Consider the following 13,919-nt stretch of genomic DNA (forward strand, 5'->3'; position numbering starts at 1 on the left):
AGTAAGACAGTTTACATGACTTGGAGATAACTCTGAATACATTTTTGAGGAACTTCTCTCTTTTTAGTATGTATCTAATTTGCCATCACAGAAATGTACAGATAAATCCAAGGAGAGAACATTTTCTTTAAGACATGTGCCCTTGATTTTCTTTCAAGTCCACTTACGGTTCTTTTATCTGAGAAGCAATTTATCTGAACAATCTGGATTTCTCATATTCTCAATTTGGATTTTCTCTTTTCAGATCAAAGAGGCAATCTCTAGTTTCACAAAGGTTTCTTGGTTTATCACCTTGATGGACTTTACACTTAATAAATGCTAATCCTCACAAGCTTACAAATAGCTGAACACATAATTACCACCATTACATTTCATTCGGCAGCCGCCACAGTCGGTGTTTGATGTAGCTGACGCTGCTCCCTGGGCAACAAGACTGGCTCTCCTGACTGAAGTCCAGGAGAGAAAGACTGCTACACTGACTCCATTTCACAACCCTGCCCATATCATATCATCCTTACTAAGCAAATAATGTGGATCCTGATTCAAATTTTAAAACTCTGATTCTTGATAAATGCCAACCTCAAAGTGTACACACAAGCTAAGAAAGAAAGGGGTTGGGTAACAGGTAACTTAGGTTGATATTTTCAATTAAAATAGTGATTAAGTAAAACTATGGGGATCTGAAGGTGCTCCTTTCCTGACATACCAGATAAATCTCTTGGTTAGCTGGGTTGTGTTTTGCTATACATAAACTTTTTCTAGTCCATGTAAATGACATGATTCTTTTACACCAGTGCTGTCTCTTTCTGAGGAGGAGGAGGAAGAGAAGGTCAGGAGGAGGAGAAGGAAGAAGAAGCAAACAGGGAGATGAGGTGCACAAATTGATTTTTATTGCTTTCCCTTGACTGAGGATTAAGTCGGAGGCTCTAAAAAAATGACGATCTGGGAAATAAACCCACCATCTCTCAGTGGCCTGCATTTTACTCATTAAAATTAAACTGTGCACATAAAGAAGGATGCTGCTTCCTTTCTGACCCGCATATTAACGTTATAGCCCAATTCCCACATATTCTTTGAAAGCTGATGAATTTTTTAAATGTAAATCGGCGTTCAGAAAGCAACTCATAAGTGAGTCTAAATTGCCAAAATAATCTTTAATTATCTGGGAGAATCTAGCTCAGTATTAAAGGCAATATGCACAACTGAATATTTTCTTTCTTGCCCCTATCTCACTCCTTTTTGACTGGCACATAATTTTAACCTCATAAAGCTTTCTTAGTTATTTTTCCTTTTACAGTCCCTTTGAATTACTGAAATCATAACTTGGTTTAAAAAAGCAAATGAAAAAATATATATATATACATAAATTAGTAATCACATGTAGCCCCACCTGCTTCTTACACCCAGCTAGTGATAGCTTTGTTAATATTTTGGTATATTTATAGCTATTTTAATGGCTATAAACTATTTTATTCTATAGATATATCATAATTATTAAATAGTTAGCCCGCTGTTGGACTTAAGGATTTTGTTTTTACTAGTACAGAAAATCTGTTTCTTTAGTTTTGGCTATCTCTGTAGGACAGATTTCTTAGAGAATGATCACTAGGTCAAAAAGGCTGTGAACTTTTTTAAAAAATTGAAGTCTAGCTTGCATACAAATCTATTTATGCAGTTCAATAACTTTCTATGGATATACTCATGGGAACACCTCTCAGATTGAGACATATATGTTTTGAACTCCCTAAAAACTTCTTTGTACCCCATTTAATTAATAACCGACCAAAACATAGCAACTATTATAAACTTCTAACATCATATATCAGTAGGCTCTGATTTTGAACTTCACATAAATGGAAAAATCATTATGTAATTTTTTGAATCTGGCTTCTTTAACTCAACATGTTGATTTTGAAATGTATCCATATTGTTGGATGTATCAGTTTCTCACTCACCTTTAATGCTGTGTAATATTCCTTTGTGTAGACATGCACTAGTTTATCAGTCTACTGTTGAAAGACATTTGAGTTGTTTCTAGTTGGGGCTGTCAGGAATAAAGTTGCCATAAACATCCTTTTTGTAAGTATTTTGGTAATAGAAGCATTCTTTCTATTTCTCAATGCCCCACAATGGAATTGCTACTTCATAGGGTAGGCTAATAATTAGTTCTAGTAGACATTGTCAAATAGTTCTCCTAAGTGTTTGTACCAAGGGTTTACAGTCCTTTCAGCAGTGTATGAGATGTCCAATTGCTTGACCACCTAACTGACATTTGTTAATGTCTATCTGCCATACTGCCGTGGCACACTGGCATCTTATTACTATTTGAACTAGCTTTTCCCTGATAATAAATCATGTTGAGCACCCTTTCACATATTTGTTAGCCACTTAGATATCTTCTTTGTGAACTTCCTGATAAAACATTTCACCTTCTCTTAAAAGGTGGACATTTTGTCTTTTCCTTATTTTTTCCTTAATCTTTAGTAATTCTTATTATGGAATGCAAGGCACTCTTTCCTTATCACCTTAAGTAGAGGGGGACAGAACATGTGCAGTCTATTTTTGCCTCACACAAACACATGGAGTTGCCCTCCATGAACCAGGATTTCTTTTTCACCAGCTGGCTATGGACATGCTCACACGAGGTCATAGGCATGAGCTGAATGAAAGGTAATAGCGCATTAGAGGCAGGTAACAGGAGTGTCTGGGCTGTATGTTTATCTTTTTGTGAAAATTAAGTGTAATCTCTAGAACCTCTCAGACTCAGCCTCAAATGTGCAATTCAATTGTGCACTGGATTTCTGCTCTCAATTGCTCTTATGACTAGGTTTATCTGATAATAACCAGCTATTTGATAAGCACCTCCAGTCTCGTGATTCCTTAACATTCAATAGTCTGTCACTTGGTCTCCACTAGAGCCCAGTAGCATACCAGGAGCTTCTTTATGCACTGTGGATAATTTTCTTCAAAAGATAGCATGGTTGTGCTCCAGAACTCCAAGGATATGCAGTAGGATTCTGGTATTATGGCTTGCCAGAGTTTCCACAATTTTTATCAACAATGAATACCTTTAGCAAATGAGATCTGCCAGGTTATATGATTCAATGGGTAGGGCCAACTGCACAATAGCCTGAACCTGCTGCACACCTTTCTTTTGCATTGGGACCCACTCCAGACTGGAAAACTTCTGGGTCACTGGAAAAATTAGTTGAAATGATATCTCCAAGTATGTTACATACTTTATCTAAAATCCAAAAGACCTACTAAGTGTTATGCCTCCTTCCTGGTATTTAGACATGCAAGTTACCTTAAATTTGCTATTTTTCTTGGAGAGTTTGTTCTGGAATACCCAAGATCACTGGACCTCTATATTATCCTCATTATGGGAATTCATTACATCTTTTAAGGTTTATCTTCCACTATGTGACACTCAGTATGTCTTACTAGCATAGTCAGAAAAAGTAGACTTCCCTCTTATCAGGGTACAAGTAACATGATGACATTAATTCCATTTGATGTTCTTAAGACTATTCAGACAATCAAGATCCCTGTGACCGTATTGTGAGAGAGACCAAGAAAATTAACTTAGCCCTGGGGTAAGATTATTAATGTATAATGTTGATTGCATTAAGTAAATAAGAATTTCTTCTGATCTTCTTCCCTGACTGGAATTGAAATGAGTACATTTACCAAATCAATAGTCACATACCAAAGTAGAAGCTGTACTGGGTTTGCGCAAGTGAAAAGAAAGTCTGGCACAACAGCTGCATTGGGAGCTATAATTTTTTTTTAACTCTATGAAAACCCACTGCCTTCTGCTATAATCTATTTGGTTTTGAAAGGGACTGGACTAGTGACTTAAAGACTGATGTAGAGCAAAAGCAGTCCTAGGAGGGAAGTTCTTAGCAGTATAGGCCTTCCTCAAAAAACAAGAAAAATCTAAAAAAAAACCCAAAAAACAAAAAACCTAACCTACCACCTAGAAGAATTAGAAAAAGAAGAACAAACAAAACCTAAAATCAGTAGAAAGAAAGAAATAATAAAGATCAGGGAGAAAATAAATAAAATAGAGACTGCAAAAACAGTTTAAAAATCAATCAAACCAAGAGCTGGTTTTCTTTAAAGGGTAAACAAAATTGACAAACTTCCAGCCGGGCTCACCAAGAAGAAAAGAGGGCTCAAATAAAGAAAGTAAGAAATGAAAGAGGAGAATTAAGATGAAATAAAGATCTTTTCAGATGGAAAAAAAAAAAAGAAATAGGAGAGGGAACACTCCTAAATTTATTCTATGAAGCCACCATCATCCTAATACCAAAACCAAACAAAGATATTACCAGAAAAGGAAACTACAGGCCAGTATCTCTGATGAATATCTGCAAAAATCTGCAGCAAAATACTAGCAAACTGAACCCTAACAACACATAAAAAAGATCATACATTACAATCAAATTGGATTCCTCTCAGGCATATAAGAATAGTTCAACATATGCAAATCAATCAATGTGATACACCACATTAACAAAAGAAAGGACAAAAATCACATGATCATCTCAATAGCTACAGAAAAAACATCTGATAAAATTCAATATCCATTCATGATAAAAATTCTTACCAAAGTAGGTACAGAGGGAACATTATCTATTTATGACAAACCCACAGCCAACATAACATTCAGTGGTGAAAAGAAGAAAGCCTTCCCACTAACTACTTCACATTTAGTCTTTTAAGGTACTATTTTATACTTAGTACCTAAGCAATTCACTAAATGATACTTTATTTAGTTTATTTTAAAATAGTTCACATTTGATAAGTTTAGCTGTGTATAACTTAGAGTAGACGTCATCAGACTGGCAAGGAAATTTGGGATATTAAATCTTTAAATCTTAAAATAATTGATGTACTCTTCAGTCTGTCTTTTGTATTAGCTAGCAAGCTTATGAGCAACCTTCCAAATGAATAGTTTTCATTGCTAATGATCCTGTCCAATTTTTTTTAATTTAGTTAATATATATCACTTTCTGCTACTAACAATATATCTCAATTGTGGATGTCCAATTAATTCTAGGCAAAGAATATAATAATGTTAAGAAGACTTAATGATAATACTATGGTTGAGTCTATGAGAATGGTAAAGCATTTTTCATTAGTTGGTTGCAATCATTCCTTCATCTCTATAGTTAGTTTAGGGGAGTGGGGAGTCTGTTACTTTATTATAATATTCCAAATAACCAAGCAGGAGTTTTAAAGGACTACCAGTTATATGGGTGACACTAAAGTTCAATTGAACAGCAATTTATTAAGTGTGCCAGAAATTGAACTAGGAATTGTGGTACAAAGCAATCTGCATGAAGTCACTGTCTTTGACGTGTTAAATCTAACTGATGAGATTTCCATTTCGGAGAAATGGAAGAGATCAAATAAACAGCCCATGTGAGGGGAGGAGGAGAAAAAATACATGTAATTATGTTTATCAGACTATATGAAATCATTGCATAATTTGCACTACTTTCTGTTTGATTCTAAAATGAGATTGGAGTGGGGGAAGGGAAAGTTATTAAAATGGATGAGTTATTACAGTTAAACAAGTATAACTGTCTGTATTCTTCTCTAACTGTATGGATATGCACTCTTTCAAATCTTAATATTCTTTATAAATATGTATATATCTTCTTCTCCCTTTACATTTCAATGTTTCTTATTGTGCTTTGATATGATATTTATATTTCTCTTTGCATATTCACACATTAAAAATAAAAACAAACAACTGTGTATATATTCCTGTATGCTTATGATTCCAGTCATCATAAACATGATACTGTATATTTATTGAAAATAAAGATTAAGCCAGATCTTACTCTTAGGAATAGTGTATTGAAATAATCATGTGTTTAAGAAAACAATTAAAAAATAAAATGTCACAAAAATCCATTTAAGTAACACCTAATTTTAGACAAAATAATCTGATATTGCAAATAATTGGCTTGTAGGTTACTATCTTGTGAAATCACACTGTAACTCAGTATCAGTGAACTCAGCCTCAGAACAAAGAGGAAATTTAAATTCATTTAATTTTTGCAGTCAAATATAGATCTTTTGGGGCAGACTGCCAGCAGTTTCCTTGGGTCAAAGAAAATAAATATTGTGCCACTCCTATCACAAAGACAAAAAACACATCCACTATTTTGAATTCCGTGTCTACTGACTTTTATTCCAGTATTCAAATAAGCAGTATCATCTTCCGGTGGAGAACAAATTCCCCTGCTAATTAGAGTATAAAAATGTGATGGATATAATGCAAAATGTGACCATCTGCATTTCTCAGTCTTGTCTTTCCCAGTTAGAACTCACAGGTGTCTTTTAAACAATGATGAATTAGAAGGAAGGCTCTTTTTTTACTCATTTGTTTGTTAACTACCTTTATGATAATAATGCATTTGCATTTTTAATTTCCTCAGTTGTAAATGAGCACCTCTGAACCACTTCCGAATTATTTTACAATTTTCATGTATTGTTCATTATTCATGCTTTCTATTTACTAAATAAAAATGACTCTTCCTCTGAAGGACATTTGCAATTCTTATTATACCAAACATAGATCATTTGGCTCCATATAAGAAATAAGAAGGAAGAAAAAACATAGGGACATGGCAGATAACAAAAACAATAAAATGGATGAACCTGTTCACCTATACATATAGAACAGAGTGTAGGACAGGGTATATAATCTGTTATATTAGAAATCATGCTTATTAACTTCGAACTGATGATATAAAGCTTTATATTCAACTCATTTTATTTCAGAGACTGGCAATCCATAAATGTGAAGACATTGTTGGCTAGTAGTCAATGCAGATAGGAACCTATGTAAAATATTTTCCTATGGACTATGTACATAATTTAAAAAAACAGTGATATTGCAAAGGATATTGTAAAAGAGCTTATCAGCTGCCTGGTTTACATAAATATGTAATCCACATTAAAAAAATAGGAATAAACCTGACCAAGGAGGTAAAAACTGACATATGAAGAACTATAAAATGTTGATTAAGGAAATTAAATATGATTTAAAGAAAAGGAAAGATATCCCACGCTCCTTGGGTTAGAGGAACTAATATTATCAAAATGGCCATATTACCCAAAGCAATCTAAAGATTTAATGTGTTTCCTATCAAATTACCCAGGACATTTTTCACAAGACAAGAACAAATCATCCTAATATTTATATGGAATCACAAAAAGACCCAGAATTGTCAAAGCAATACTGAAGAAAAAGGACAAAGCTGGAGGCAAACCCTTCCCAGACTTCAGACAATACTACATAGCTACAGTAATCAAAACAGCAAAGTGTTGGCACAAAAAACAGATATATGGATCAATGGAACAGAACAGATAGCCTAGAAAGAAACCAACATACGTACAACTGTCAACTGATCTTTGACAAACTGGGTAAGATTAAACACTGAAGAAAAGACAGTCACTTTGGCAAGCGGTGTTGGGAAAGATGGACAGCTGTATATAAATCAGTGAAGTTAGAACATTCCCTCACACCATACACAAAAATGAACTTAAAATGGCTTAAAGACTTGAACATAAGAGGACACTATAGGCCACCCTGAAGAAAACATAGGCAAAATATTTTCTGACATAAATCTTAGCAATGTTTTCCTAGGGCAGTCTACCCAGGAAATAGAAATAAAAGCAAAAATTAACAAATGGGACCTAATTAAACTTAAAACTTTTGCACAGCAAAATGAAAGGACAGCCTATGGAATGGAAGAAAATATTTGCAAATGATGTGACTGATAAGGCCTTAACTTCCATAATATATAAACAGTTCATATAACTATGTAACAACAACAACAATAACAAAAAACAATCAAAAAATAGGCAGAAGAGCTAAACAAACATTTCTCCAACAAAGACATGCAGATGGCCAATAGGCACATAAAAGAAAGCTCAATATCACTAATTATCAGAGAAATGCAAATCAAAACTACAATGAGGTATCACCTCACACCAGTCAGAATGGCCATCATTAAAAAGCTCATAAACTATAAATGCTGGAGAGGGTGTGGACAAAAGGGAACCCTCCTAGCACTGTCGGTGGAATGTAATTTGGTGCACCACTATGGAAAACAGGATGGAGAGTTGTTAAAAAACTTAGAAAGTTATCATATGGTCTAGCAATCCCATTCCTGTGCATATATCTGGTGGAAAATCTCATTCAAAAAGACACATGCATCCCAATGTCCATAGCAGAACTATTTACAATAGCCAAGACATGGAAACAACCTAAATGTCCATCCACAAATGACTAGTTAAAGAAGATGTTATATTATTTTATATATATATAAATATATACATATACACACACACACGCACACATACACACACACAAATACATACAATGGAATGCTTCTAAGCCATAAAAAGAATAAAATCATATGTCATTTTTAGCAACATAGATGGATCTACAGATTATAATAGTAAGTGAAGTAAGCTCGAAAGAGAAAGAAACACACCAAATAATATCAGTATATGTGAAATCTAAAAAAAATTACACAAATGAACTTATGTACAAAACAGAAACTGACTCACAAACAGAAAACAAACTTATGGTTAACCAGGGTGGAAAGCAGGGATGGATGTACAAATTGGGAGTTCAGGATTTGCAGATACTAACTACTATACATAAAATAGATAAACAATAATGTCATACTGTATAACATGGGGAAATATAGTCAGTACTTTGCAGTAGCTTATAATGAAAAAGAATATGAAAAGGAATATATATGTGTGTATATATAAAACTGAATCAGAAAATTAAAAAATTTTAAGAAGATTGGTAGCTTTCTATGCAAAACAAAAAGAATGAGATTGAAATAAAGGTAAATGTTACTGTTTTTGATGATAGCTTTAACTGACTGGCATTTTTTTACTCACTTTTTTTAATTGAAATGTATTCAATTTATAATGTTAGTTTCAGGTGTATAGCAAAGTGATTCATCTATATATATAGATGTGTGTGTGTATATGTTATATATGTATGTATATACATTTTTCTACATGGACATACACAATTGCTGAGAGGAATACCGCTGTCTTCTTAGGAGAATAATATGACCAAATAAATTTGTATTATATAATAATCCTTGTTGCTCCTTTTCTCTTACTCTCCATGGTATGTCCATATAAGAGTTAAATCCGTCTTCTATAATGGTTGTGTTACTGTAAAAGTTGGTAGTGTTTTCATCAGGCTACTTGAATTAGAAGAAATGTGTAGGTAGGAAATTAGGAACCAAAGAAAGATCAAAGTTGAGTGACTTGTTCTAAGGACCAAAATATGTAAGTCTATTTTAACTCTGGTGGGAAAATAAGTTACTATTTGTATGTAGCTGTTATATGTACTTATTATTATGTAGCTATTATGGGGAAATATTTTTCTGGGCTTATCCGTCAAGAGCCTATTCTTGTCAGCATCCCTTTAGTACAGGAGGATGTATCCAGGTTTTGTGAAGTCTAAAGTTTAAACAATTTGGGGATCTTGCCATAAGAAAAATGATGCAAAACTATGAATATAAAATTAATTTTAAACTTGAATAATTAAAACACAAAAAGAAACTACAAAAAATAGTGTATTTTAAAATCCTGGCAAATACCAGCAAAATCACAAAAGATAGAAAATTATGATCTGTTTATTAATTAATATCCTGGCATACCTCTATAATATGTCTCCAACATTTCTGCCTACATTCTCTTTGTTGTCTTTCCATATTACAATTTTAAAACAGCTTTCTATAGAGAAAAAAGAAAGAAAGTTAGCTTTTTCTCAGGTGATCAGAAAGTGTTTATTATCACTAATATTTTGATAGGTTTTCTCCTTTATCTTTTTGAGTGACAGCATCTGAAACTTCAGTTTCATAGTTAATAACAAATTTGCCTCTGGATATGAAATAGTTATATGGTGTAAGTTAAAATTTAAATATCAAGCCACACCCCAAATTGCAAGTATACTAAAATGTTTTTAGCAATAAACAAGAAGGTAAGTTGTAGATTTAGCTTCTCACCATCCAGTAAAGAATTAAATGTTTATGTGGTACATGGTACATGGTTTAGGATCCCTCTCTTTTTCCCATTTTCCCACTTTCTAACTTTGGACCTTAGGATAGGCAGTAATTAGAAAACATTTGAGGCTAAATGCAGACTCATCGTGGTAACATGTTTAACGTAGTCTAAATTTGAACATATTCATAAACCAAATCATTTCATTACATACTTTTACTTTCCCATGTTGCATATTCTTATTTTGTTAGCATAATTGTCTTTATCTAATTTTTTAAGTTATAACTTTTATACACTATGCTGATTAAGTTTTTTCATGATTTTTCATATTCATATTTTGTGAACAAACATTTCAGAAGTGCTTATGTTGTTTATAAGGAGTATTAATATTTTTATTATTATTTGTTTTGATTTATATTATGCTTTTTGTAACTACTAAACTTCCATACTTAACTAGTTTATTTTGCAACATATAAAGCCTCCACAATAAAATATGTACTCTGCTAGATCCTAAGAATAATGATAAGAATAAATTTCTCATGCTTTTATATTTTTATATTAAGATCTATAGTTATATTAAAACAATTTGTTTTGGGGATTTTCTTTTTTTATAATTCCCACCAGATGGTAATAGTGCATTCAGTTACAGAACACAAATAACCAATTCAACTCAATAATGAAGGACCCTAGGAGAAATGTTAGCAACTTATCCAGTCTTTTATGAGCTATTTTTAATAAGCAAAAAATGCAATTTTAATTTAAAAATAAGAGTTGCAAAACCAATTCTTCATGAGATATTTCAGAAATTATATAAATATTTATAATTAAATGAAAAGAACAAAATACCCATCCATCAGTCTTCCATAGCAGCAATCAATATCAAGTCGATTAAAAAAAAATCTAAGTTGGTAGAGCGACTTTCACTATTGTCATATTGTGAGCCCAGCTCTGTACCTTCTGGCATGAGTCTCAGCTTAGAACAGCTCATATATCCCAACTACCTAAAACAGGGTCAATCACCCTTAATTAATTTGTATGCCTCATCAGTAAGAAGCATCCATTTGATTTATTAATAGGTCTCTGGAGAGCAAATTAGCTTCCTTGGCAGTTCCTGACATGCTTTGAATCACAGTACAAATAGAAATTTCTCTTGCTAACTCTCTTTCTGACTTTGATAAACAAAATCCTTTACAGCCAAATAAAGATTTACACAATAGCATGGATGTGTTGACAACTGCAGAACTGTAGAGATTTAGGTATAATCTAACTCAGCATCAGTGGTGTTTCTATTAAGGAAATGGCAGCCCAAAGAAGGTAAGTGATCTGCATGAGTTTCTGCTGCTAGCTAATGGTAAAATGGTTACAACACCCCAGATTTCTGCACTCTCTGTTTTATGAGAGCCACACCCACCCCTCTCATCATTGTTTTAAGCTAGATTCTTTTAATAAAGTTGACTTGTGACATGCTCCCTAATATCCCGTAAGTATACTTGCCTACTCACTTAGAAGTATAAAAAATTTATATGCCTTGTGAACTTCAGGTACTCAAAAAAATATAACATGAATCTAAAGAATTAATACTATTATTATGACAATAATGACATCTTTCACATAATTTCATTTCTCTAAAGAAAAGTATGGTCATGAAAGGTGATTCAGTACATTTTACTAACTACAAATGCTATACTCATTTACACATTTCCCCCTTCTTTACATTAATGTTCTAAGAGAAGAGACGGAGATACTTTAGTAGTAATGTATTTCTGGTTACGTGAGAGCTACATAAAGTACTGTATCAGGGAAATGGCTCAGTCTTGACTTGTGAGCCTCTAGGACAAAGTTAACCCAGCCAAAGTTAAGGAGTCTATGGGCAAAGGAGCAGACAAAGGTCAGACACTTAAAAAGTTATGTTGTGAGGGGAAGCAAATGAGGAAACTGTAATTGTAGCAGAGTAAAGCAGAGGTGTGGAGGAGGTTTCTGTGGTAAATATTGGGAGAACAATGGACTCCAGCTCTGCCAGCGTTAGGTAAGGCTGGAGAGGTAGCTCTCCATCACATAGGGATATCCAGCTGTATCTGACTGTCATCCCCTCTAACCTGATGCAAGCTCACAGGTTAATGTCTTCATGCCTAGTTTACTGACTCCCCACTGGACTTAGCCACACAGAAATGAAGCTTAATTTTCTCCCAGCAAGATTCAAAGTTATTTTTAGGAATTTTAAAGTTCATTTTCAAAATAATAAAGCAGAGGCACATGGGCACCAAGTTTCTTGCCCAAGGCCATGCAGTGAATTAGTGGTAGTACAGCTATGAGACTTGGGTTTCATTATGCACAGATTACATAAGTGGAATATACCGGAAAATCCACAAGTGGGTTTTGGTGTTTTCTAACTTCAAATTACTAGATCAGTGTTCTAACTAGCAAACACAGGATTTCAGATTTTTTTGGTTTTATTTCCAAAGGAAAAAAAAAATTCAATCCTAATTACATTGTCCACTGTGATTGTGTCTAGAATAAAACATGTCCTGCACTGTCCATCACTTAGTATTTATTAAGTACTTATTCTCTAAATATCCTCAGGCTCTGTTATTGAGGAGACACTTCTGTTTAGTTTACTTTGTAACTATCATCTAGCCCTAATATGAGATGGCACATATTAGGAATTCAATACATTTCAATAAATTCAAAAATTGTATTACTTAACACCTATTAGAATGATTATTATTTTTAAAAAAGATAACAAGTGTTGATGAAGATATGAAGAAAAGGGAACCCTTGTAGTAATGCAAATTGGTACAGCCATTGTAGAAAACAGTGTAGGGTTTCCTAAAAAAATTTAAAATGATCAAGCAATCCTACATCTCAGTATAAGGAAATAAAGAAATGAAATCAGTATCTCACAGCAGTATCTGCACTCCCATGTTCATTGCTGCTTTATTCACAATAACCAAGATATTGAAACAACATAAGTGTCTGTCAACAGATGAATTGATACAGTATATATACATATATTCTGTATCCATATAAAAATTATTTAGTCATGAGAAAGAGGGACAACCTGCCATTTGCAACAACATGGATGGATCTTGATGGTACTATGCTAAATGAGGTAAGTGAGGCCAGGTCAGATACTGTATGATATCACATATATGTGGAATCTAAAAAAGCCACATTCATAAAAACAAAGAGTAAAATGGTGGTTACCAGGGTAGGAGAGCAGGGAGATAAGACAGATGTTGTTTAAGGGTACAAACTTGCAACTTGTAATGAATAAATCCTAGAGATCTAATGTACAATATAGTGAATACAGACAACAATGTTATAATTGTCAAACTTGCTGAGAGGCTAGATCTTAATTTTTTCAATCACTGGAGAGAAATTATAATTATGTGACATGACAGACATTCTAATTATTACTACAAAGGCAACATTTTGCAATATATAAACATATCAAGCCACCATGTTGTATACATTAAATTTATACACTGCTATATGTCAAATATATTTCAATAAAATGACCCTCCTTAAGGAAAACAAAAGAAGCGCATCTAGATGGTGTCTGAGATTCTCAAGCAACCTTTCTAACCTTTATCCCAGTAGCACTGAAACTGTCTTTAAAACCACAATTCAAATGTTGATGACATGGCTTACATATTTCAGTTTTCTTGATTACTAAATGGTTTATAACCCAGATTACTAATTCAACAAAGCTTTATTTTATGTCTACATGTAATACTTCATTTATGTAATTTCCACATAAATTCCCTGAGATAACATTTCACTGATTTCTGCTCAGTTGAATTATCTTCCTTTTCCTTTACTAGTATTGATGAAAATGTTGGAAATGTAATCAATTA

At 33.2% G+C, this 13,919-nt stretch overlaps 1 protein-coding gene across 3 annotated transcripts in view; it reads right to left on the reverse strand.

The window, feature by feature from the left end:
• The window catches only part of NXPH1 (neurexophilin 1), a 908,922-nt gene that overhangs the window by 80,681 nt on the left and 814,322 nt on the right, over positions 1–13,919 (reverse strand). Inside the window, exon 6 of one of the 3 annotated variants that reach the window (XR_012074467.1) lies at positions 9,719–9,795. The exons of the other annotated variants lie outside the window; for them this stretch is intronic. The gene's annotated coding sequence lies outside the window, so the exon portion shown is untranslated. Of the gene's footprint in view, positions 1–9,718; positions 9,796–13,919 lie in introns of those variants that run through there. 3 annotated transcript variants of the gene reach the window in all.

Source organism: Vicugna pacos, chromosome 7 (assembly GCF_048564905.1).
Source record: "Vicugna pacos chromosome 7, VicPac4, whole genome shotgun sequence".
Lineage (NCBI taxonomy): Eukaryota > Metazoa > Chordata > Mammalia > Artiodactyla > Camelidae > Vicugna > Vicugna pacos.